The sequence below is a fragment of the Meles meles genome, chromosome 14 (genome assembly GCF_922984935.1).
Source record: "Meles meles chromosome 14, mMelMel3.1 paternal haplotype, whole genome shotgun sequence".
Taxonomy (NCBI): Eukaryota; Metazoa; Chordata; class Mammalia; order Carnivora; family Mustelidae; genus Meles; species Meles meles.
The window spans coordinates 31,251,328-31,277,971 of NC_060079.1; the positions used below are offsets into that span (position 1 = coordinate 31,251,328).

Genomic DNA, 26,644 nt, shown 5'->3' on the forward strand with positions numbered 1-26,644 from the left:
GAGACAGGCAGGGTTGTGGGGAAAGAAAAGTTCTGGTGAAAGGGGAGCCTGGGAGGGAAGAGGTGGACAAAACAGCTCCACACACAAAGCCATTCATCCAGCTGCAAAAGCTCAGAAGGTCCATGGGAGGTGGGGGTGCTCTGGTGTACCATTTCTAAGTCTTACCACATGGGACTTCTTAATGTTATGGACTCCCAATGTCTACATTGAAGGCTGGAAATCTGTGTTTTTAAGAAGCATCCCCAGGTGATCCTTATGATAGACAATTTGGGGAGACATTAGTGGAGAAGGGTATGAACTAAAGGCTCACAGGCTAAAGCTTAGATCCCAACTCATCCACTCACCAGCTCTGTGAACTTGGAAGAGATACATAACTCTGTGAGTCTTAGTTTTCTCACCTATACAAATAAAAATATAGTTATTCCCGATAGCGATCCTATAAGTTAGGCACTATTATCATCATACCCATTTTACAGATTAGGAAGCTGGGGCACAGAGTGGTTGGTTGAGTTCTTTGCCCAAAGTCACAGTGCTGGTGAATGCAGACTTTGTTTCAAACCAGAAGCCACCTGGCTCCAGGTGCCATGTTCTTAGCCCCGAAGATTCCGCCCCTCCTCCCAGAAAGGAACACTGTGCTGAGAGAGACAGAACGAAACACTTTCCAGAGAGGCAATTTATGTTAATTCTCATTCACATCAGATGATAACTTGACGCTCCATTTACATACGTTACTCCATAAATGAGCAACGTTCACTCAAATTAATTTTTGAATAAAGCTTTTCTTCTCCAAGATTAATAATTTATAGGACTCAAGCCTCAGCTCCACCTGGGAAATGGCTCAGGCATATTGATGCTTCAACAAACTTCATAGCTAATAATAACGCCACAATGAGTAGAGATAAATATTAAATAAGGTACCAAGTGCTTCCACCACTCCCATGGTCTACAACGTGGGTGTAGCCTCGGGTCTAGGCTACAGAGTGCACCGGTGTGAGACCACCTGACCGAATGGATTCACTTCTACACTGCTTTACACAGGCATATAGTCTCTTCAACAGATTCCTTGGCTGGAAATTTGCATTCTCTTTCAAATCAGGCCTTACTGATTCATTTCTGAAGACGCTGCAGTCTACATCAAAATGAAGATCTAATCACCTGCTGTTCTGACAGGGAAGATTTATTTTACCAGGATGTGTGAAATGATTGTTTCTCATTTGTCATCATGCTCTGTGCTCTGTATTGAAAGAAGAGGCAGCCTCAAAGATAGAATATGACACTGGAAACTAATTCTGATTTTTCCTGTTTAAAAAATACACGTATATATATTGCGGAAGACAGAGGCTATTGGGGGCAGTTTTTGGAAGTCCTACTACTCAATGTTCTGAGGATAAACAAGCATAAAGAAAAGAAAGACCACCGCCAAATTTCATGGACAAAAAGAATACAAATTTGTTCAAACAAAGCAAAATCAGATGAGAAAAGGGAAGGGTTCTATATGACAACAAAAAAGAGAATAATTCCAGAGCAAAACTAAGGACAGCAGATAGGAATCTATGAGGTTAGATTTAAAGGACCCTTGCCTTTCTGTAGACCTGATATCTCACCCTAGATATTATTGCTTTCTTTGGCCTCAAGCTATATGCCTCTAGAAGGTATTCTGATCTTTGCCATTACTCACGTACTTCTTAAAGGACCCATCTCTACCTACTCGTGTGACCTTGTGCGCCTAAACTGTAGCTGATTGGAGCAGGGCTGTACACGTGATCCAAGGAGAGTCAATCCAAAGGCTGAGTTGAGCCAAACTGAATCTTTTTCTTTAGACTTATAGGACTAAGAGGCACAGAGAAGCTAATTCTTCAGGAGGGAGTTGAGAGATAAATTCAGGCAGAGCCAAGATTCTCTGGTGATAAGAGATTACCAGGTGGTGAGAGATGGTGATATAACCAGGCCAAAACTGTGGGGGAGAAGTTGCAAGTAGGGTAGTGGGGGAGCCATCTGAGAAAGAGTAGAGCAATACTTTGTTTCTGGTTGATGAGATGGACAATTGTATTCTTCCCTACATCTTTTTTTTTGTTTTTGTTTTTGTTTTTAAGTAGGCTCCATGCCCAGCATGGAGCCCAAAGTCAGGCTTGAACTCACGACTCTGAGCTCAAGACTTGAGCTGAGTTGAACTCAGGAGTGGGATGCTTAACCACCTGAGCCATCCCAGTGCCCCATCCTACAGCTTCTTTTTACTTAAGTTTGGCTCCTGGGGTTTTATATTCCTTGTCACCAAAGAAACTTAGCTAAGTATAAATAAATGTAGCAGATCTTGACACTGCTGGGGAACTTACATCTGTGCCAATACCTACTCTTAAATCCTCACATTTCCCCCAAGGGTCATCGGGCCATATTGAACGAGAAGAATGCCTTCCTCTCATTTCTTCACACTGGCAAAGGTCCTGCCTTTCAGAGGTTTTACACCATTCTGCTTAAAATATTTAAAGGAGGCTGCTGTGTTCTGGAGTTTTAGGTTTCTTGTTCTAGTATTTTTTTTTTTTACCATATCCATTATTTTTAATGTCCAGCGTTTATAATACAAGGGCCAGAGCTCTCTCCCCACCTCAAGTTTATAAATTTTCGGTTGGCTTGTGAGGCCAATAGAGATACTTCTTCTTGTCTAATTTGGTTTCTGGGAAGGCTTCATTCAGGTCCTCAATGGTCATGTGATCAAATGGAACTATCTTCCTTAGCTTCTCCAGCTGTTTTTCGTATTCCACAATCCTGGCCTTTGAGACAGACAAAAACTGAGCACAACTTTTCTTTTTCTTTTCTTTTTCTTCAGCATCCACCTGAACAGTGTATTTATCCTCTGGCACAGGAATCTTCAGGGCTTTGAACTTCTTCTCAAGGTCATCTACCTTGAGCCAGCCTTCGCCACATTGGCCTTGTAGTAAGCCCAGTCGGTAACAGGGGGTTTCTCAGGGAGAGTACCAACTTGGAGGTAAGTGTCTCATTCCAAGATTTCAGGGAGTTAGCAATGACCTTCTGGTTTCGGGGTATGATCTCCCCAAAAGCTACCCAGTCAATGGTTTTTAGAGCAAGTTTCGCCCAGCCATCTTGAGATCCTTCACCGACACCAGAGGCCCGGAGTCCACAGCAGCAAGGAACGGAACTTTTTGTTCCAGGTTTAAGTCATAAGAGATATTCAGACCAAGTCTAGTCGATAATCTGGTAGAGATACATAGAAGATGAATTCAAACACCAGACAGGTGTTCAAACTAGGTCAGATTCTAGGATCATTCTGACCTTTTTAGTCGGGTTGCAAATACCTAAATCTTCCCTCATTCCTCCCACAACAGTCCTCATATTTTCTCACCCTTTTTGGAATGTGCCCCTATTTACCGATATTCCTCTTGAAGGATGGCCCCGAGAACAGAATACACATGATCTGACCAGTGCAGAACACCCTAGGACCATTACCTCTTCAATCGGTACTCACTTCTGTAAATGTTGCCCAGCAGAACACATCTTATTATTAGCACCAGTCTTCACTGGAGGTTCTAGTTGAACTCAGAGCCATCTCAAGTGTCCAAAGGAGTATCGTCTTGGACCCAGCATTTGATAAGAAGCCAGGGAAAAGGCCATCTGTGCAACAGGTTTGGACATCATTGCAAACTCATTACCTTTCAGAAATTCACCATTACCTTGGGAAAGAGCAGACAATAGAGTGGAGGGGAGACGAGAAACTTCCAGAGGTAGATTTCATTTGGCAGTTTTGCCTCTGTTTGGCCCTGGCAATTCAGGACCATAGAGACAGCCATCCGAAACCTCCAGAAGAAAGGTTTCACCTGCCTTCAACCTAGATAATACCAAGAAACATCCTCCCAAAACTTCTCCATATCTGAACATTAAGGTTTACTGTCTGAGCTTTCTAGGACTCCGGATGTCTAAAGGTTCCACCATGGAAGCATTTTATGATTCAAAATCCAGACTCAGAGAAAAGGGTGCCTGAACACACACACAAGAAGTGATCCCAGGGTATAACCTGGCAGAATGATGGAGTGAGGGAAGCTTCCTTTAAGTCAGTTGTGTCTGCTGCTTCATTGCAGAATAGTGACAGGATCCGATTTATCACCCACACACATACGCAAACACAAAAAATACTCATACTCATCTCGTATTGTATGTTTGCACATTAGGGCAGACAAGGAATTCCTGCAGATTCATAATCCCTACGTTAAATTCAGCCCAGCATCCAGGAATGATTGGCCAAGTAATTTTCTTGAAAATTATCCACAGAGATTCTACAGGGGCTGCTTCTCAACTTCATCCCGGGGACTTCCTCAAGCCCAGGCACACTCCCATGTCATGTATGTGCACGGGGTCAAATCACTCCCAAGATTCCAAAAAGTGCAAAATTCATCTCTTGGTTCATTCATTCAAAAGTACTCTGCATCTACTACAGGCTTTCCCTCCAAGAACGCACCCTGTAGCCAGGGTTGCAAGATGTCTCTGTATTAAATTGTTCGGCAAAGGAGTTATAAAATCCTAACCTACTGCAGGAGGTTAAGGGTGAGGAAAGCTGAGGGTTCACCAGCTATCACCTCCTAAAAATCAGGGGATCTGAGCTGGGTTATGAAGTTTTGATCTAAGACCCAGATGACAGGGGAATGGAAGAGTCTGGAGGCCATTTCCACTGCCAGCCTGGAAGGTTGCAGGGACTCGTGATCATCATTGCAAGCCTGAAGAATTATGTCTTGAGTGTTCCCGGCAACTCAATTACGGAATGCAAATTTTCCGCAGAGTTGACTTCTCGGCTTCAGGAGCCACGCACACGCTCCTTTGGGCTTTTTTGCACGAGGAAAACATTGTTGGGAAAGGAGCCTGAGGACCAACCACTGGAAAGTGCACTCAATAGCACTTTGGTTGAGATAATTGCTGTGTGTTTTTTTTTTTTTTTTTTAAATTGTAGGCTTCGGAGGTGACCACAAGCAAAATTTGTGACAGACATTTGACACTGAGAAACTACCGTGTAGGGGTGAAACTTTTCACAGCCCTCCCCCACCAAGACTGGTTTATTGACTAACATAAGAAAATTATATAAAACCACTGAAGTACGTTGGCCAAGTCTTCTCTTTTTGTTGTAATGCTCTTTTGCTAGGCACCAGGATTGCTCCTCACTACAGTCATGCAGACTCTCATCCAGGCAAGCTGGTTCAAGTTCACCACATGGGGGTCGAGCAGCCCAGTGCACGGTGTGGCCATGTTGCTGTGTGAGCACAGACACAGACTGCAGGGAGCCCCCTCACCCACCATGGGTTCAAGGGACTTTAGAGCCCCACTCAGTTCCTGCAGAATAGCTTCCTTATCCTCTGGGCCAGATGCTCTCCTTTATCCTTTCTGCCCGGAGCAGGCTCTGAAAGAAAACTTGCCAAGGAAGCAGTCTCGGAGACGGTGCAAAGGACACAAGTCCATCAAATAGAGGGAAAAAAAAAGCACAATCCAGGGAAAATAAAAGACAGAGCTTGCAGAGGCAGTCTCCCTGCCCACAGTCATCAGGATCCTGTGATGTCAGTTAGCCTAACAAGGATATAATCAGAAGAACGAAAGGAGGACTTTAGAGAGACATCGAATGGCGGGTTTCCAGCCCCAGCTGGGGCCGTGAGTCCGGGCCAGCGGGTGGGAGCGGGCCAGCAGCTAGCACAGTTATTCCCTGATGCACATCCAGCAGGTTCCAGGGCTCCTCAAGCCAACTTCCTAAGCAGGCTTCCCTCTCTGGACAAGGAAGCATCCCTGCCACTTAGCCTTGATAATCCTATTCTCGCTGTACAGACGGAATGCCATTTCCTGGCTTGGGAGACGCCAGGGATGCTCTAAGTGTCTTAGTTCCACCACCTAAAAAATTATGATGACATTTATCTCCTTGGGTCCTTGGGAAGATTCAACAAGACAGTGGAGGCGGAAAAGCCTCTTAGGGCACCCATCACACAGTTTTGCCCTCACTGAGAGTTAATGTACATACAAACTACCTTTACAAATGAATCAACATTTCTGGGGTACCTTCCGTGCACAGAACAATGAGGATGACAGAAACGAACAAAGTATTTTTTTCCCCTCAAGGAAATTACAGACCGGTTGAGGAGATGAGTAGGCAAAGATGAGTTAAACACAGCGACCAAGCATCCAAAATGGATGTACGCAGTGTTTGCCATGGGAATCTTGAAGAAGAAACAAGGACAAGCAGGAAACCTGCAGAAAGAAGGATTTTAGCAGCACCATGAATGCTGAGGAAGACTTCGATGAGTCAAGAAGAGGTTCCATATGGAGAAAGGCTTTCAGTATAACACTGGTCTCCCATGAGTTGACACAATAAAAGTTGGTCTTCCAAGAGCCCAGTTGCACTGGAATAACCATTAAAACTCTAGACCAAGCCCCATGTATAAAGAAAAAAAGGTATCTACTTACTGTCTCCTCCATGAGGCTGATTCAGTGCAGGAGAAAGCATATCTATGGTTTTCCAAACCCAGGAAGAGAACAGAGACAAGAAAAAGACAGGAGAAAATAAAGCAAGTGGAGAGATAACCATCTGTGTTTGTTAGTTTAGTTTTCCTTCAAATGTGTAATTATGATTCCAAGGGCTGAGAAGGCTACTTGGAGAGATGATAGTCCAGGTCAAGCAAATAATGCACAAGGAGGCAATCAACCTATAGACAACGAACTATATATGCATGGTTTTTCTCTTAAAGCTTTGTGTCTGCCAATGGAAAACAGGAGGCTTCCTCCAAACATTTTGATTTCATAAGAAACATCAAATTCACAAGTCTTCAGCAAAGACTAAACTGGTATCAACCACCTCATCCCTAGAATAAAGCATAAGACTATATTATTTTTATTTTGTAAGAAACATTCAAAGTTCAGGGCTGGAAAATTGTGTGTGGGCTGATGCCTAATAGTGCAGCCTGTTATTATGGAGTGACTCACAATAAATTTCCAGAGCTACCACACCTTAAAGTCAAACTCACTCAAGCCAGACAGTAAACTATTAGCAGAGATATTTTTGTAACCATAATTTCTAGTCTTTTAACTAATTTTTTTTAAACTTGCAACATGGCCAGTTGTATAAGAGTCAAAGAGCTCTCTTTTCTGGCATCAGGGTCTTGAAATATTTATTCCTTAAAAAACAATACAAAATAAAAACATGCCCCTGGGGTATTTTAAGGAATTTTTCAACTGACCAGCTTGGTCAACAAGCATGATCCTGGAGTACTGGCTCTGTCATGACAGCCAGCCCTGTCTCCTCACCGCAAGGAAGACTCAGCCCAGGACTCCTATGGTTGTGGCCACATCTGCCCCAGGTACCCAAAAGGAAGTCTCTCCATGGAGAACCCAAGCTGGGGATAGCACCATGTAGGGAGAGCTGCTGACAAGCCTGGGGAGCTCTGCAAGAGGTTTCTGTGAGGACTAGAACTTGTCAGATTTGTTCTAGTACCAAGTAAAGCAACCAGTAAAACACTCCTACCTCAGGTAAAGATCTCATCCCTTGGCCCGTGTCCAGTTTGAGTCACCTGCCTTCACACACTTCACACTTCCACCACGAACCCATGAGCAAGTCACCTCCTGTCAATGCCTGAGGGCCCAGAGTTGAAAGCTCCCATCTAATGTCAGTGTGTGTTCTGGAACCCTGGGAGAGGCCCAGGACAGACTCGGGCTCAAGGTTTCTAGAGAGCAACCGAATTGACCAGCTTTTCTCCATGTATTTTTAATTCTCTTCAGGACACACTATCAGGTAAGTGACGGAGGAAGTTCTCCATGGTGACTGTGACAGGTCGTTTGACTATTTCTGAGCTGGGTTGCACGTGAGGAGCCCACTGTTAAATGGGAATGAATGGAATAGAAATAATCACGTCTAATGTGTGCTGGCTACCTAGTTCCATCTCTGACACCGCTGCAAGGATTTCAGATGTGTTAGGAAGCTGTTTCCTAGGGCAATATCTCCCACTCTTGTTACGCATTAAATCAGTGGAGTGAATGATTAGATTTTGGCCTCCCCAGAGTCTCCCTGTTTGGGGGCAGGGCTGGAGAAGCAGAGGGAAGACCTTGATGGTGTGGAGGCCAGCCGAGGCTTCCTGCCCACGGTCAGCCTGAGGAACCACAACTGGCAGGGCAGAGGCTGGGAACAGGAGACAGGGGGAGGATGCTGACGCACCACAGACAGCTCGGAGGTTTTTTCCTTGGTTAGGAACACAGACTGTGTGCACACCTCAGTCATCAGCCCTTGAAAAGGGCAATTGGATGGAAGGGTTTGACAGACACGGAGAAGGCAGAAAGATGAAGGCAGAAACCACATGTGTCCCTTCACTCTTTTGTCCTGGCACTGACAGGTCGTGTCATGTGGCACGTAGGCACTGAATGAATGATACACAGCGGAGTTTGTGGATGAAAGGCCAGGAAGGTTGAGGTAATGGATTGTACACCATGAGGAGACCGACAGAGGGGACCAGTCTCCCACCCCAAGGTGTCTAGACGGAGGGGGTAGAGCATGCTCCCTTGTTCTGTGTGCGTGCTTTCCTGTTTAAATGTCAGTCGTGGCTAGGACTGGTCAGCACAGGAGACCTTCCTGTGGCAGCAAATCCCACTTCCTCAGCAGGCTTCTTCTGATCCCAGCCCTCTGTGCTCTACATGGGTCAGGACGTGAGGTCTGGGGTCTCCCTAGAAGTCCAGAATTCCTTGCCTTCCTTGCATACCTCGAGGGCAGCTTCTGGTTAAGAAACGGTCTTCATTCACCTCTTTTTCATCCTCCTACAAAACCACTTCCTCTCCTGTTCCATCCTCCCGAACCACCCCCATGCTTTGCCCCCAAAGGCAGTTTCAGTGTTTCTGTTCCAGTCCATATTAAGATTCAGGGGTCCCTTCATAACATGACGCACAGAAGGAAAGAACAAGATTCTAATCTCGAATCAGCCCTCCTCCTCACATCTGCTTTGCCTTACACACTCATTTCTGGGCCTTCTTCCCCTGCCACCCCTCCTACCCCACAGAGACTCACTATGGTTCGATTGTGTGGGCCTGAGTCAGAAGCTCCACAGCTTTTGTCAGGAGGTGGCAAGCTCTGAGGTTCCCTGTCCTGTCCTCCTCACCTTGAATTTCTAGAACATCTACCTGTTCTGCAGAGGCTTCCAGTTACACAGAGCACACACGTTGTCTCATTCATCTATGGGACATTTTCCCTTGTTGTTTGTACAATCTTGTGCCCACTGACTCCTTCTAGCTGCTGCTTATCTTTTCCCCAAGGCAGGGAGGAAGTGTGGTCTGATGACGGGAGAAGTTCCCTAGAAATTGGGAGACTATGCAGACTGGGGGAAATGACTTTGACTCTCTGGGTAAACTGCTAAACAGCTTTGGGTGAGCGGACAGAAAGCAGCTTGAGTGTCCAGAGAGGGACATCCTCAGTTGCTGTCCCTTCCTGCAGGTAGGCACACAATACTTCTGGTTTCTGTCTGGTTCCAAGGACAAGGAGGTGCCCTATTACATGGTCCTACTCCTCTTCTCCCTGTCCCCAGTTTTGACTTTGGCTTCTCCCGCTTCCGTTGATCAAATAAGTTGACTTCTTGGACTTCTGGGCAATGCTTGCCCAGTAAGCCTCATGAACTGACACCCGGGGTGGACCCAATAATGAAGCACACAGCATCAGTAGCTTGGACCCAGAATTGGTGAAATGCATACATGAGCTTCCCATCAACATTTCTGATGAATGACTCCCACTCCCAACTTCTATGGATAAGGATGAGGACACTTTCAATCTCAAGGGACGGATATTCAATTCATATCAGCGAGAGCCAAGAAAGAAATCCAGGGGTTTACAGACTTGGGTGCCTTTGACTTCAGGCAAAGCTGGATATAAGGTCTGCAATAATGTCATCAGAGGTTGTTATCCCAAAAGGTAAACAATGACAGCTGTTGGTGAGGATGTGGTTGGGATACAGGAATGTGGTTGGATGAGGTGTTGGTAGGAAGGTAAATTGGTGCAGCTACTATGGAAAACAATATGGAAGTCATCCCCACTCCCCAAATTAAAAATAGAGCTACCAGGGGATCCAGCAATCCCTATTCTGGTGTATACCCGAAAGAAATGAAATCAATACCTCCAAAATATACCCCCACCCTCATGTTCATTGCAGCATTATTCACAATAGCCGGGACATAGAAACAACCTAGTGTCCACCAACAGATAAATGGATCAAGAAATGTGTGTCATGCGCATGCGCGCATACACACAAACATACAGTGGAATATTATTTAGCCTGAGAAAAAAGAGATCCTGTTATTCACAACCACATGGATGAACCTAGAGGACATTACCTAAGTGAAACAAGCCAGCCACAATAAAAAAGTACTGCACGATCTTATTTACATGTGGAATCTAAAAATGACAAATACGTAGGAGCAGAGAGTAGAACAGGGGTTGTGGGGTGGGGGGATTTAGGGTGGCGTGGGGGGATTTTTATCATAGGGTATAAAGTTGCATTTATGTAGCATGAAAAATTCTGGAGATCTAATACACAGTATATTTATGGGTTAACAACACTATTAAATATTGGAAATTTGCTAAGAAAATGGATTTCATGTACTTGTACCACAAAAAAGGAAGAAGAAAAAGGAGAAGAAGGAAGAGGAAGGTAACTATATAAGGAGATGACATGTTAATTAACTTGACTGTACTTGATACTATAAGTATCAAGTGATCACATTGTATGTTGTACATCTTAAATATATTCAAATTTAATTATAAATAAATTTGAAATAAAAATGTAAATGTATTTTTAAAGGTTTTTTTTTTTAAGAGAGTGAGAGAGCATGCAGGGGGAGGGGCATAGGGAGAGAGAGTGAACCCTCAAGCAGACCTCCCATGGAGCTTGACATGGGACTCGATCTCACAACCCCAAGATCATGACCCGAGCCAAAACCAAGAGTCCGATGCTTAGCAGACTGAGCAACCCAGGCACCACAAAATATAGATGTCTCTAGAGAGAGCCGTGCCTATCTCCACCCCTTGGACAAGTGTTCTCCAAAATGTTGAAGATGGTTACCAGCACAGAGCTCCAGTGGAATGAGAGTATTTTCCAATTATTCTAGCAAAAATGTCCTGTTTGGGTCACATATCCATTCCCAAATTATTCTTGGATCATGTGGCTTCTTCTGTGGCAGGGGAGACCTGTCTCAGGTTATGGAATATGTTCTCCATAAGAGAAAAGCATTCAGTTCCAAGAAGGATAGAAATGGATGTTGGACAAGCAAAAACATGCTATGTCTCCTATACCGACTGCAACCAGCTAGGAGCCCAGACAGTAGAAACTTGCAGCAAACCGAGATGCCCAGTGCACCCAGGGCTCAGTCTTCTAAACTTCATATATTTCCAATAAGGGCGAAGAGCTGAGGTCATGTGCTAGAAATATAGAACCATAACAAAGTGGCACTTTTTTTTTTTTTTTTTTTACTCTAGTTGGATAAGACTCTTCCAGCTTGGGGAAAGTCAAATACAAATAGCCATCGGCTTTGCTGCCATCATCAAAATATTTCTATGACTCACAAGATAAATGAGAAAAATACACAGAGGAGTCAAAGTTACACTGAAGTTAGATTGTAATCACACCCTTGAGTCTGACAACCCACTGACAAAATTTCCTGCTGAGAGCATATTACTGACTTATTTTTCTCCACAGAAGGTACCTGAGTAGCCTAAAGCAGATTATCTGCTCTATGGATTATCTGAGATCAGCTTTTCACACAAGCTGCTATCCCATCAGCCATCAGCGCTCCCGTCTCCACCGCTGAGTTGCCCACTGAAGATTAAAACTGACCCTCGGATCCAAAGACTCCAATTTAAGGCTACAAATCATCTGATGAAGGACAAGTCAGCTTACAGGACATCACTCTTTAAACGCTGACACCGAAGTCCCTTAAGTGGGTGAGGACAGCTTCTCTACAGTAAGAGGATCAGGACCCTCTCCAGTATTGAGGACACTTGAACACCCTGATGGTCCACCAGGAAGTCGGGATTTCTGAGATAGACTTTCTGTTCAGAAAAGGAAGATCTTGAAAGCCCAGTGGAGTGTGTGAAGCCCAGTTCAACATGAAGAACTTTCCCTGACTTGAGTTTTCTTACCCTCTGGCCTCTGTGTCTCCAGGAGGTCCACATCTCAGTAGCAGCCAACCATCAAAGTTTGGGGATTGCGTGCTATGGGACAAGTATGGGAGAACAAAGACAAAACGGAAGGGGGCACTTCAGGGCAAGATGCTGTTGTGAGCTCAAGTTGAGAACTTTCCAACTCTACCCCAAGCACAGCAATGATATTTGAAACATTCAGTGACATATGTCCTATTAAGGATGAGGACAGACCTGCTGGATCATTTTAGACGTAGTTAGAACATTCATGTCTATGAAAAACATATGGATGACTTAACAAAAAAATTAAACATACGGTTTTCAAAACAATGGAGAGAAAGAGCAGTTGTGGAGAAATAAAAATACATATTTTTAAGATATTAGCAGTAAGTCCAATTATGACAATATCACAATCAGTAGCAACATATTAAGTTTATTTATTAAAAGACAAACTATCAGGTTGAATTTTTTTTTTTTTTTAAGCTCACGTGTTTTAGAAAGTTCACTTTCCTGGCAAAAGGGATGAGAGAGCAAAACCAGATGTTAGGGCATCAGGTAGAAAGTCATAGCTCTTCCAGACAAGAAGAAGGGGCCTTGCCTAAAGCAGCTCTGGGATGGGGCTGGAGGGCTGAGGGGGTGCAAGGACACGCGAGAGGGAGAACTGATGGGTGTGGCAGCTGGCTAGAGCAAGCTGAATTAGAAGGATTTCCTGAGGAAGATCATCTATATGTAGGTGCAGGTTAAAAGTGAAGAAATCGAATTACCTAAAAGGATGGGAGAAAGATAAGCATCAAAACCTTGGCAACACTAGTTCTTGAAGGACACACAGAGGAAGAGAACCCAAAGAAGGATCTTAAGACAGATTAGATCAATTTTGTCACATAGCCACTGGAAAAGAAGACTTTGGAGGGGGAGGTCCCCAATATCAGATACTTCCCAGCGGTCAAAGAAAGCCAGAACCAAAAAACACATGTTGGATTTGACACCATGGAGATCGCTTGAGAGCTTTGCCCTCATTAACCTCATGGGTTGGATGGAAGCGTCAGCTTGAACATGAACAGTGTTCCCTGCAGGTCCCTCCACAGGGTTTCTCTAGGTGACCTCGGGTGTTAACAGTTTAATGCCCATAATAAAATGTCACCATCCAGTACCCAGGATGACGCTGTCTTCTATCCAGGCTTCTTCAAATTCTACAAGTTTCCCAATACCTATCTTCCATCTCCTACAAAGCAGCTGGCTCAGAGCACAGATCTTCAAGTTCCATTTCCTGACGTCTCTCTTCTCTTTTCAGGATTTTCTCACTTCTTTTCCTTCAAGGAAGGGACGAATCCTTCTTTCCTTTGGAAGGTGGAATGGATCAGCCATCCTTCTTTTATATTCAGGGCAACCAGAATTAACCAAGTAGCTTCCACATGCCAGGCACTGAGCTAGGCACTGTCACATTTTTAATTCACTTCTGACAGGCCTGTGGTGAGGCACGTGGTATCATCTTATTTTGCAGAAGAAGTTATCCAGCAAAAGGTACAAATGCTGCCTCTTCTCAGCTAAGGGTAAACAGGAATGTTCATTCCTGGGTCAAAGAAGTTCTATTACTGTCACGTTGAACACAGACAACATCTTATTGGTCTAATGCCATGAGCCAAATGTGGGAATTATGAATAATTTTTAAACATCTTTGATATTAGTGATGATAGTGAAACTGCTCAAGGAAGTAGGCTTTGGAAGAAAGGTGTCTAATCTGTTCAGACTGCTGTAACTAAATACCGTAGCCTGGGAAGCTTAACCAACAAACATGGGTCACAGTCCTGGAGAATGAGAGTCCAAGATCGGGATGCCAGTCTGGTCCAGTTCCAGTAAGGATCCAGTTCCTGACTTGTAGACAGCCACCTTCTCACTGTGTCCTCAGATGGCCAACAGAGAGCTCTGGTCTCTTCATCACTTTCTATGGACACCCACATCATCATGGCCATTCTGACCCCATGACCTCATCCAAACCTAATTACCTCCCAAAGACCCCATCTCCAAACCACCACTCCGTGGGGGTCAGGGCCTCAACACAGGAATTTTGGCAGAATACAAACACGCAGTCCGTAGCAGGAAGGAAAGAGGAAGAAAGAAAGGAAAGAAAAGAAAAGGAAGGAAAGAAGGATGGATGGAAGGAAGGAAGGAAGGAAGGAAAAGAAAGAGGAGAAAGGGACCAAAAGAAAAAAAGAGATCGTGGGAGCAACAGAAAGGATTCTGGTACACCAGGGACTTGGGCCAAGAAGGCACAACCACCACAGGAAATTGTCCTCGGGGCCCAGGCAGTGTCAGGGCCAGGAAGAGGAGACAGCTCACACCTGGCTTCAATAAAGAGCCCCTCCTGTCAACCCTGCCTCCGTCTTTGCCATGGTCATGAAATGTTGGGTTTTTTAAAACCCAAAATGCAACTTGCCTGGCACTCTGCCACTTGAACTACAATCTCTGTATTTTTTGGAAGCAATGGATTTATTTCTGCCCCACTCATTAACAAGCTGAGAAAGAAAAAAAAAAACAAAAAACTCTCTCCTGGTTAAGTTGCCCAAATTGAAATCTCTTCTCCAAAGAAGAGAATGCAGGTAGAGAAGCTCATCGATCATCAATTTCTCCCTGCTACCCAACATGTTAATTTTTCAGTGGACTTGCAAGTCAGACAAACTTCCCACTCTGTGAGGTTCTGCTGACACAGGCACTCCCAAAGGACACTTCCACGGAATCTCTCTGCCCTCGCTCCTGGCAATTCTGTCATCAACACCATTTGAATTTTCTCTATTTTATTGTCTATTTTAATTTTACAGGCTTAAGCAAAAGCCACTTTCATACTGGTTACTTATGGTTTCCTTAACTTTGTGATTAAGCCAGAAAAATTCGGTTTGAAGCTGCCTATAATTTAAGGCTTCAAGATCCAACCATGTATTTCCACTTGCCTGTGGTCCAAAATGATTTCAGTGTTTCTCCTCATCTTCAAGGCTCCCCAAATCAGTAGATATGACCTCCCACTGCCCCACAGCAGCAGCCGAAGGAAACTGGGGAAAGGCTTTTTCCACCTAAGACCACAAGCTCTGAAACCACTTCCTCTCCTCACTCTCCTTGACCTTTCTTCGCATGAGGCTCCATTAATCACACCCTCCTTGAAACACTCTCTTTGTGTGCCTGTGTAAGAGCAAAGGTTTTGCATCAACAAATTAGGTTGATTGTGAGTTGCCATCTGGCACTTTCTAACTGCCAGACATTGAGGAAGTTACTTAATAACTGTGAGTCTCTGTTCCTACATCTCTGAAGGAGGGATGAAAATCACTCCTTCATAAGAGTTGTGATGAAGATTACATGAGCTGCTTGTAAAGTGTTTGCAAAGGAGTACATCTCCCTGAGATGACAAAAGGCCGATGTTTCCCACCTCCCAATTGTGTCTCCTTTGCTGGCTCCTAAGTAATGATTTCTCCCAAGCTGTCTCAGTCTTCAGCTGTCTGCTCATCCCTCTCTACCCTTGGTCCCTGTGCCCCACCCCTGACCTTCCCAGACCTCACCTGGAAGCCAACAGACTAGCCTAGCATCTTACATGCACAGAGTCACCCTTAGAGAAATGGCTTCACCCCTGGGTCCCCGTCTCCATGTCTATAAATTGAGATGCTGAGTGGGTGAAGGATAAGGCAAGGTTCCCTCTTGCCCCTTCCTAAATATGTAATTTCCCCTGCCTCTTCCCCAGTTCTCCCCTTGTCCTCTCCTTCTTCTCCCCTCCCACTTCTCCCTCATTTCTGGAATAGAACAACAGTTCAGGCTGGAAAAAGCTAGTATAAGGTTCTATCTCTAAGTTTGTCCTCTCTCTCCCTCTCTCAAATAAATAAAATCTTTTTCAAAAAGAAATGCAGCTTAGTGAAAGGCATAAAATTAATGAAGATACTGAGGTGTTCCCTCTCTCATTAAGCTGAGCTACATATGTTAATAAACAGTTTCCATGAGAAAGTAGCTTTGTGCAGCCATCTGGAAAGCAATTGACAGCACTTAAGCAAAGTGACTCATTACACTCTATCATCCAGCAGTTCCAGGGCACATACAAGGGTGTGAAGCTGTATGAGAATGGTCACCATGACAGAGATTTGAAAGCAGTCTTGGTATCCACTGGGTGAACAGATCAATAAAATAGATGGTACACATCATGGTATACTGTGTAACAAGAGAAGATAAGGACTAGATGTGCAGGCACCAGCATTAATAGACTGAAAAACAGCACTGAAAAAGGAATAAACAGAATGCAATACCTAGCACTACCATTTACATAATTAACAATACCTGCCCACAGAATTGGTTGCAACTGGATAATTCAAGGAAATCAACACGTTCATTTTGAAAACTGGTAGATGAGAGGGAAGAATCAAGCATGTAGTCCGACTTTCCTCTATGAATTATACCATGGATAACCAAATAATATATCAAGGGAAGTTTCTTGTTCTAGGAGTGTTCTGGCTAGCAAACAAAGAAGAAATGCTAGAATGAGAATATCACCATTTTGCAACATCTAATTGTGGCTGAATCTAAGGCAGCCCATTTATCCCTGGTATTCATGCCCTTGGGTATTCCCCTCCCCTGGATGCTGGGTGGGACCTGGGACTCGCTTCTAATCCATAAAATGCAGTACAGTGATGGGCTGTCTCTTCCATGATTACATTACATAAAACTGTACTTCCGTTTTGCCAGCAGACCCACTACTGACTGTGTCTCTTGCTGGTTTCCAGGAAGTAAGCTGCTCTATGGAGAGACCCAGGTGCCCAGGAACTAAGGATGGTCTCCAACCAACAATCAGCAAGGAACAGAGACCCTGTCAGACAAACTCAAGGACCCGATCCACTCAATAACCACATGTGCTTGGAAATAGATCTTTTCCCAGTTAGCCTGAAATGATTTCAACCCTAACCAACCCCTTGTTTTCAGACTTCTGAGAGACCCTGAATCCAAGGCCACAGCTAACTCGTGCCTGGATTTCTGAGAGAATGTGTGTGTCAGTATTGTTACACACCAATAGCTGACTAATATACTAAGAAGCTGACAGGATCCGAGGCTTAGGTCATCAATGGCCACTAATATCACACACAAAAAAGAGACAACCGTATATCATGGGCATCCTGATGGAAGGACACAAGAGAAACCATGAAACAGTCTCGTCCAAAAAATTAAACATCTGATCAACTCCTTCAATTCAGCTACTAGATCAAAGAGACTACAGAAAACAGAAGTCACACCATCACAATGAAGCCATCAGCAGAATCACACTATGGTAAATCCTATGGACAAACAACCTGGGATTGTCAACAAATAAATTACAAGGGGAAAAACCCACTTCAGTGGGAAACCCATTGATTAAAAGAAACTTAAAGGAATAATGATCCATCACTATGTAGGTATACTTATGTGTTCACTTATTTGAATCCTGAGTCATATAAATAAACTGAAAACAAATAAAATTTATGAGAGATGAAAATTTGAGCACTGGCTAGTCAATGAGATTAAGGAAATGAGATTTTTTAAGTTATTGATAAGGATATTGTGGTTCTAGTACCTTGCAGAGACACACATAGAAGTATCTATGGATGAAATGCTCCGACGGCTGGAAGGAGGGAGGTGGATGGGGTGTGGATAGGGACAGATTGACCATGGACTGATGGTGGCTGAAGATGAATAATGGGCCCAGAAAGTTTATTTTACTCTTTCACCTCAAATTCCCCATAACAAAAAGTTTTAAAAATTACATGCAGGGGCACCTCAGTGATTCAGTCGGTTAAGCATCTATCTTCAGCTCACAACACGATCCCAGAGTCCTGGGATCGAATCCTACATTGGGATCCCTGTTCAGCGGGGAGTCGGCTTCTCCCTCTGCCTCTGCCCCCCACTCATGCACCCTCTCTCTCTATCCCAAATAAATAAAATCTTTATTTAAAAAAATTACATGCGGGGCGCCTGGGTGGCTCAGTGGGTTAAGGCCTCTGCCTTGGGCTCAGGTCATGAACCCAGGGTCTTGGGATCAAGCCCCACATCTAGCTCTCTGCTCCGCAGGGAGCCTGCTTCCTCCTCTCTCTCTGCCTGCCTCTCTGCCTAGTTGTGATTTCTCTCTGTCAAATAAATAAAATATTTTTAAAAATTACATGCAAACAAGAAAACAAACATTTTGTAAGAGCACATGCAAGAAAAAGGATATAAAATTAGAGTGGTTTCATACAGAGAAGGAAAGAAGATTGGCAAATGGGGATAAAAAGAAAAGAATAAAGCAACCCTACTCTTCAGTAAATATCAGAAGGAAATGAAATTGAGATTTAAAAACGGTACCTGCACCCCCATGTTCATGGCAGCATTATTGACAAAAACTAAGATGTGGAAGCAACTTAAGTGTTCATTGATGGACGGATGGATAAAGAAGGTGTGGTAGGATATACAATCCAATATTATTCAGCCATAAAAAAGAAAGACCTCCCACAACTTGTGACAAAATGGATGAACCTTGAAGCATTATGCTAAGTGATAAGTCAGACAGTAAAGAAAATATACTGTAGGGGCACCTGGGTGATTCAGTTAGTTAAGCATCTGCCTTTGGCTTGGGTCATAATCCCAGAGTCCTGCGATTGAGCCCCACATCGGGCTCCCTGCTTGGCAGGAAGCCTACTTCTCCCTCTCCCCCTGCTTCTGTTCTCTCTCTCACTGTGTCTTTCTCTGTCAAATAAATAAATAAAATATTTTTTAAAAAAGAAAACATACATTCTCACTTATATGTGGAATCCAAAAAAGACAAACTCATAGAAACAGAGAGTAGACTGGTGGTTACCATGAGTTGGGAGGTGGGGGGAGAGGGGGAGAAAGTTGGTCAAAGAGTACAAATTCCCAGTTATAAAATGAAAAAGATCTGGAAAATCTAATGTACAGCATGGTGACTATAGTTAACAATACCTTATTATATCCTTGAAAGTTGCTAAGAGAGTAGAATCTTAAATCTTCCTACCACACACCCACACACACGCACACAGAACAACAAAGCAACAAAAAATTATGTGAGGAGATGGACTGTTAACCAACCTCATTGTAATACTGCACAATACCTACATGTATCAAATCATCACTTGTATACCTTAAACTTATACAATGTTTTCTGTCAACTAAATCTCAGTAAAGCTGGGGGTGGGGGATGATGAGTAAACAAGTCACAAAGTGAAGGAGGGCACCACCAGAACCAGTGACGACGGCAGCTTATAAACAGAAGAGAAAGATTCACTCTTTACTCACCGAGTTCAGGAGGACAAAGGTTTCCCCAGGGCTTTTCCTGTCAGCCTTTCCTATCCGGCTCTTCTCTGGAGATTGACTCTAGGACTGTATTTCTCTCAGTCCCAACCAGTTTCCTCCCTTGTCTCTAGAATCCATCACCAGCCACCTTCCCACCGCCCGCTCCCACACCCTAGTCCCACCGAGCATCACCAGGGTCCTTCAGTGGTCTCCTGTCCTCATGCCGCAACATTCTCTCCCTGCAATCCTCCTAGGAGCACCCACTGACTGACTCTACAATCAATCATCATCTAAAACAACCACATTGCTGCTCTGCTCAAAATCCAACAACGGTGTTCTCATAACCCACCCCATACCATTAAAATTCTCTTCCCAAGATGCAAAGCCTTCAGCTATGGGCTGCAACCTCTTTTCCACCATTAGCTCCCACCACTTCTCAACACGAACTCAATCCCACCTCCCCTCCCTGCCCGGCACCCCCCCTTCCCCAGTTCAGCCTAAACCAACCAAACCAACCCACTGCCAGCCCTGAAGCAAGAGCAAACAGTGTTTCCCCCATGACTTCTAACTCTCTCTTCAACTGGGACGCAAACCCCACTTAGCTTCCCGCCAAGAGGTCGGGCTGCTGAACTGATTGGGTTATATATGCAATGCCTGCTCTAGGGGCGCGGTCTATGGTCCTGTGCATAGTCTCTGGTGCTGTGGTTTCCCATTGGGGGAAGCCATTTGCAGTATCTGGAGCTGCTTTTCCGGGGCAGCTAAGTCCCAAACTTGCAGGCCAAAGGCTTTGTTCATCTCTCACCTCTGAGACAGCAAGGGTAAACGGAGCTAGGCCAACCCAACCATCTCTCTTTCCTCTGTCCTCTCTCCTGTGTAGGAGAAGGGTCAATTTCATGTAGGCTATGAGCCGAAGCAGGTCCGCTGCTCGGAGGACCAGAGAACACCCGCAGGTAATCAAAACAGCCTGATTTCAGATGACCGGGAGTGATTGTAAAGCTTAGGTCAGCACTACAGCAAGAATTACAAATAGTCAAAATTACCCTTGAAGCTTTCTTTTTTTTTTTTTTTAAGATTTTATTTATTTGACAGAGATCACAAGTAGGCAGAGAGGGAGGCAGAGAGAGAGAGGAAGAGAAGCAGGCTCTCTGCTGAGCAGAGAACCCCATGAGGGGCTCAATCCCAGGACCCTGAGATCATGACCTGAGCTGAAGGCAGAGGCTTAACCCACTGAGCCACCCAGGCGTCCCTACCCTTGAAGCTTTCTTAAACTGTCCTTAGAATAATGCCTGGAATAGAAGGCTCTGTGTACTATCCTGTGTCCATCCTCCCAATTCTTTGTTGGTCCCTGCTTCTAGAAGACCTTCAATTAATCCTCCAATTTATTCACTGAGGGTGCCAAACCCCCTGTTATCACCCTCACCAATCCTCCCGAGCAAAGTGCTTCCTTTCTTGGTCGGTGGCTGGAAAATCATTAAAAAGTCATTTTAAGAAGGAAAAGGAAAAATTAGAGTAGGGTGGGGGAGATCAGGGCACAAGGGAGCCTCTGAGGTTCTCAGGTGTGTTAATTGTGTTAAACAGCCTGAATCCTTGTGATTGGCCCACTTTTCTATGTACATATTATACTTCAGGTGTGTGTGTGTGTGTGTGTGTGTGTGTGTGTGTGTGTGTGCATTCCTTTATTTTTTAAATACACATTATTTCTTTGGATTTTCCAGCAACTCTTAACTGTTTTAGGCTTGATGCTCAGGACCTATCATATTCAGCAAAACAGGCGAAGCTCTTTCTCTCTCTCTCTTTCTCTGCACACCCCTCTCCCGCCATCTCCCTTTCTCTGTTTTCTTTTACCACATAGTTGAATACCAATAGTTTTACCAATAGTTGAATTCTAGTCAATTAATTGAGGATAGGATGAAAGTCAACTAGAAAGAAGTTCCATCACGGACTTGCTATATGCATTCTGGCAAAATTGCTTAACCTCTCAGACCACACCTTGCTTCAGAGTGAGGGTTATAACATACCTACTACATGCTACTTCACAGAGCTGTAAAAAGAGAATGAAATGACATGTGTGTAAATAGCTTAGAAGAGTGCCTGACACATAGTTAGCAACTCAGTGATTTTAAGGTTTTTGTCTTGTTTTAATTTCCCATTTGTCACTTTTCCCTGAGCATATATTTCTATCAGGAACCTCATCAGGAGGAAAAGTGCAGATCCAGACAAGAGTCATGACTCTGGGTCCATTGAGCCAAGACCATCAAATACGACACAAACCCTAAGAACTCTTCCAACACCCAAACCTTTTCCCATCCAAACACCCTTAGTCTTCCAGATCCTGCTGCCATCCACTTCTTCAGGAAGGTTTCCCTAACCACTCTAGCCCCTGGGCTTTCTCCCTCCTCTGAGTGCTCACTGGATCGTTGGGAACCCCTGTGGCTCACCAGCTCTATGGGAAAAGACTTCCCAAGTCCCCAGGGTAGCAGGTCTCCACCTGCAGCTACATTCCATGTCCTGTAGGACCCCAAGACTAAGTCAACGACCTGAAATCAACTGTTTGCCTCTGATCCCAGCTTCTTTCCTGAATCATTTCCCTCCTCCTCAGCTCCCCACTTCCACCTTCTGGTACATACCCAGAAACTTCCTCCATCATCCTACCAGACCATCAAAATGTTGTAGCTACTCATTCACACTTGCTGGTTGTCTACTTACACCTTGACTGATGTTTGCGCACACTCGCTGGAGACCTCAGCCAGATGTTCATGTTTGAAGCCATTATTATCTGTACTTGAAGTCACTTAACTCTATATGTAGACAGCTTTCTTCCCCTTTAAAAAATTTCAAACATCAGTAGAGTTAATAAATTATTTATAAGTCTACCCTGAAAGTGATCTATTCTATTGGTGGACATCCTGAACTAAAAATAATTTGCATTTTGTTGAGCACTTACTACATGCCACTCCTGTGATGCTTGGGATGCATTTACTAACTTAATTCTCACTCAGTGATGATAGTTGCTCTAGTTTTATAGATGAGAAAGCTGACACTTGGTCACTTACAATGACCAAACCATACAGTCAGAGATTGTGTCTCATGGAACGAGATCCAGAGCTATCTAACCCCTAAAACGACCCTTTCTGAGTGACTGTGTGGAGGGCAGCTTGAGGCTTCTCCTTCCTATCCCATCCCCAAATATCTCTTCTCTCACATCTCCCTGGAGATAACTCTCCCTGGAGAGCTTCCTGGGATGCTAGAATTGGGAAACACTGTGTCTCTTGACTTCTGGGCAGCCCTGGGCACATGGCCCAGATTTCTTCTCCGAACCCTCCTCATACCCCTTTCTCCTTTCTCCATGCTGTGCCCTTTCATTTATTTACCTATTCAATTACCATTTATCAAAAACCTACTATGTGTCAGCTGGAAGCACTGCATTAACAAGACAGACGCAATCCTTGCCTCATGTTAACCCACAGTCTGGTCCTTTTCATGACTCTACGCAGTTCCCTCCATAAGGAACATTTTATTGTACTTTGGTTTCTTGCATTTTGCAAATATTGCATTTTTTAATGAAGTGAAGGTTTGTGGCAACTCTGCACCAAGTCAGTCCACCAATGCCATTTCCCCCACACCTTTGCTCACTTCTTGTTTCTGTGCCATGCTTTGGTAATTCTAGCAGTATTTCCAACATTTTTGTTACTATTATATTTGTTATGGTGCTCTGTGATCAAAGATCTTTGATGTTACTATTGTGATTATTTGGGGGCTTCACCAACCAACCACACCCATATATGATAGCAAACTTAAGCATTGCGTGTGTTCTGACTTCTCCACTGGACCAGCTTTTCCCTGTGTCTCCTCCTCTCCTTAGGCCTCCCTAGTCCCTGAGACACAAAAATATTGAAATTAAGCCAGTGAGTAACCCTACAATGTCCTCTAAGTGTTTAAGTGAAAGGAGGAGTCAGTCAACACAGCCAGCTTCATTGTTGTCTTATTTTAGGAAACTCCCACAACCACCCCAGCCTTCAGTGAGCACCAGCTGAAACAGTCAGCAGCCATCAACAAGGCAAGGCCTTCCACCAGCAAAAAGATTGCAACTGACTGAAAGCTCAGATGATGTTTAGCACTTTTTAACAAAAAGATATTTTTTAATCAAGGTATGCAATTTGTTTTTTAGACATAATGCTATTGCACTTAATAGACTATGGTATCATATAAACATAATTTTCATATGCACTAAGGAACAAAAAAATTCGTGGGACTATCCTTTGCAGTAGTTCAGGAACCCAACCCGTATTATCTCAAAGGAATGCCCTATATCCGTAATTCCCCGCTCTTCCTTCCCAACGTATTCCCAGCCAGGCAAACTCCTACTAACCCACAAGATCCGGTTCACAATCTTACCTCTTCTTCCACCTTCCTCAAGTCCCCAGGGGTGACATTCAAAATACTTAGCAACTAGTTTAGCAATCATAATGGACACCAGCTGTGAGCTACCAGTCTACCATATGTCCAAGCTAAATTTCTGCCCTGCCACAACCCTGGTCAGAGTTAGTCACCCTGTCTTTAGGGCTCTTCGGCACTTGTTCCACACAAATATCAGTGTCCTTTATCTTTTCCAAGAGGAGTCTCCTGCCTTACGCAATACCAACTCTCCCTACTGCACTCACACCCACAAACACACACAAATGTACCTGTGAGCTTCCAAAGGAAGGAATCATTCTTTATCCAGAAGACTAGCAAAGCCCAAAAATGTACCAGGAGCTCAATAAATCTGTATTTAATAAATATGTTGGGATAGGAAGTAACCTGGCCTTTTTCCTGGAGAATTTCTTAAAATATCACCCCTGTTACAGCAACCACATTTCTTACTTTGAGACTTGAAAAACAATTTAATGTGTATTGGGCTCATTTCCCTCTATTTTAGTTAGCATGTCAATAATTTTTTTTTAGTCTGATAGCCCTTATATAATGCCTTGGAATGACTTTCCATGTTTCTTATATTTCTACTTATCAAGTTATAACAAAAGAGTACCGTTAGGGCTGAATTATGTCCTCTCCCACATTTGTATGCTGAAGTCCTAACTCCCAGTACATCAGAACATGACTGTATATGGAGACAGTATCTTTAAAGAGGTCATTCCATTTAAGTGAGGTCAATTGGGTGGGCCCTAATTCAACATGAGTGGTGTCCTTATAAAAACAGGAGGTTAAGGCAAAGACACAGAAGAGCATTTGAAAGCGCAAGGAGAAGACATCCATCTACAAGACAAAGAGAGAGGCCTCAGAAGAAGTCAACCATGCTGACAACTTGATCTTGAACTTCTTGCCTCCAGAACTGTGAGAAAATAAATTTCTGTTGTTTAAGCTACCAGTCTGTGGTATTTTGTTACCATAGGCCTAGCAAACTAATATAAGTACAATCTCCCTTGCAAGTGAATTATTGCGCTAATAAATAACACAACTTTTCACTGTGTATGTGCTATTTCCAAGTAAATTGGAGACTTGATGTCAGTGAATATGACTTTTATTCTCAGACTCTCTTATAGAACCTAGCGCCATTTCTATATGTAATCGATGGTCAGCAAAAATCTAGAAGCCATTTCCTCAACCACAGAATATATGAGGATATTTCTTTGTCTTCATCTGTTCCCAGTGTTTTCAAACTCAGCCTTACTGACATTTGGACGAGATGATTCTTAGCCGTGGAGTGCTGTCCTGTGCCCTGTGGATCTTCAGCAGGACCCCTGGTCTCTACCCACTAGATGCTGGTGGCTCACATGCCTCCCATGTTGTGACAACCAAAAATGTCTCCAGATATTGGATTCAAGACACTCCTGGTTGAGAACTATAGATCTTTTGTGAAACTATCTTTCTCCTCTTCTTGGGTATTTTGTTCAAGTAGTATCCAAATCTTGGAATTAACTAGAGAAACATGCTGTGAATTAGAAGGATAACAAGAAATGGGGCCAAGCTTATTGGTAGATGGGGGGAGGGTGGCGAAGAGTAGTGGGGGACAGCTGGTGCATCTCAGAATATGAGCTGGTAGAGATGTTTTGTCAGATTCGGCCTGTAGGAAGAACAGTCCCTGCAGTAGGACGGGACCAAAGAAGAGGCTAAAAATGTCAGATGGTGGTTTTTGCTGAGTCAGAAGCCCAGCTCCATTCCCAAGATTTTACCTCCTGGTCGCTGGTCACTAGCTAGGATCAACATAGACAGGGAGTTATTTCTATCTGCAGTAGGATTGACTATTTTAAATGAAGTTGTGGTTCCAGGCCATTTCTTAGTGGACAAATCCCCACATCACAACAACCACCAGAGAAATTGCCACTAATCAGCATGCTTGTTAACGAGCTTAGGAAAGAAGGCAGCAGCTAAAAGGGCTGGGCCCCAGAATGCGGTCTCTCCTCTGAAGCTGGCCTGGCATGGGGGCGCTGCAGTGGGAAGTGAGCAGAGAACTCCATCTCTTACTTCCTAAGTCACCTCCTTCCTGGAGAACCATCTCAGTGTCTCAGCATTGTCCTCTGGACCCCATTGGAGCCTCTCCTGGGTATAAAAATAAAATTTTGGTGGGGAGGGTCACGGGATCCGTCTTATTTATTAAGAATCTGAAGGAACAATGGGTCATGCTCCAAAAACTTACCCTGATGATTCCAGGACCTTTACCATCTGAGATCACATCCCAGGGCAGCAGAGGGCAGAGGCTGGAAACAAGGCAGCCTGGAGACTATTAAGGGCCTCTTGTGCCAAAATGAAGGAATTTACATCATTTCTGAAATCTTCACCATTTTGTTTGATATCACTAGGTGAACCACGGATGGAATTTAAGACATGGTTAACTCAGAGCACAGGAAGTCCCTGCAATCCCTGTGCTACTAGAATTCCCTGCAATACACTTACTGAAATAACTATACCATGAGACAGTTAAAAAGTTACCTGGAGAGGAGAAGAAAGCAAGGAAGCAATTTTTGATGCGAATCCCAATAGCAGACGCAGCAACATTTTCTATTTCCACTTTCTGAATGACTCCCTGAGCTGTTTACCATCCCAGGTGTACCAAGGGGATGAGACAAAAAGGAAACTGCACTTGACTTAAAAGGAAGTCTGTCTTGAATTCTTACTGTGGTCTCTTGCACCTGCTCCCTTTCTCTCCACCCCACCCTGGGTGATAGATGCAAATCTTCTGATTTGAATAAAAGGCACCCATATATCTGGAGTTTGAGTGAA

General features: G+C 44.0%; 1 pseudogene; it reads right to left on the reverse strand.

The window, feature by feature from the left end:
* Positions 1-2,609: 2,609 nt before the first annotated feature.
* LOC123956049 lies at positions 2,610-4,851 on the reverse strand (annotated as a pseudogene).
* Positions 4,852-26,644: the final 21,793 nt, after the last annotated feature.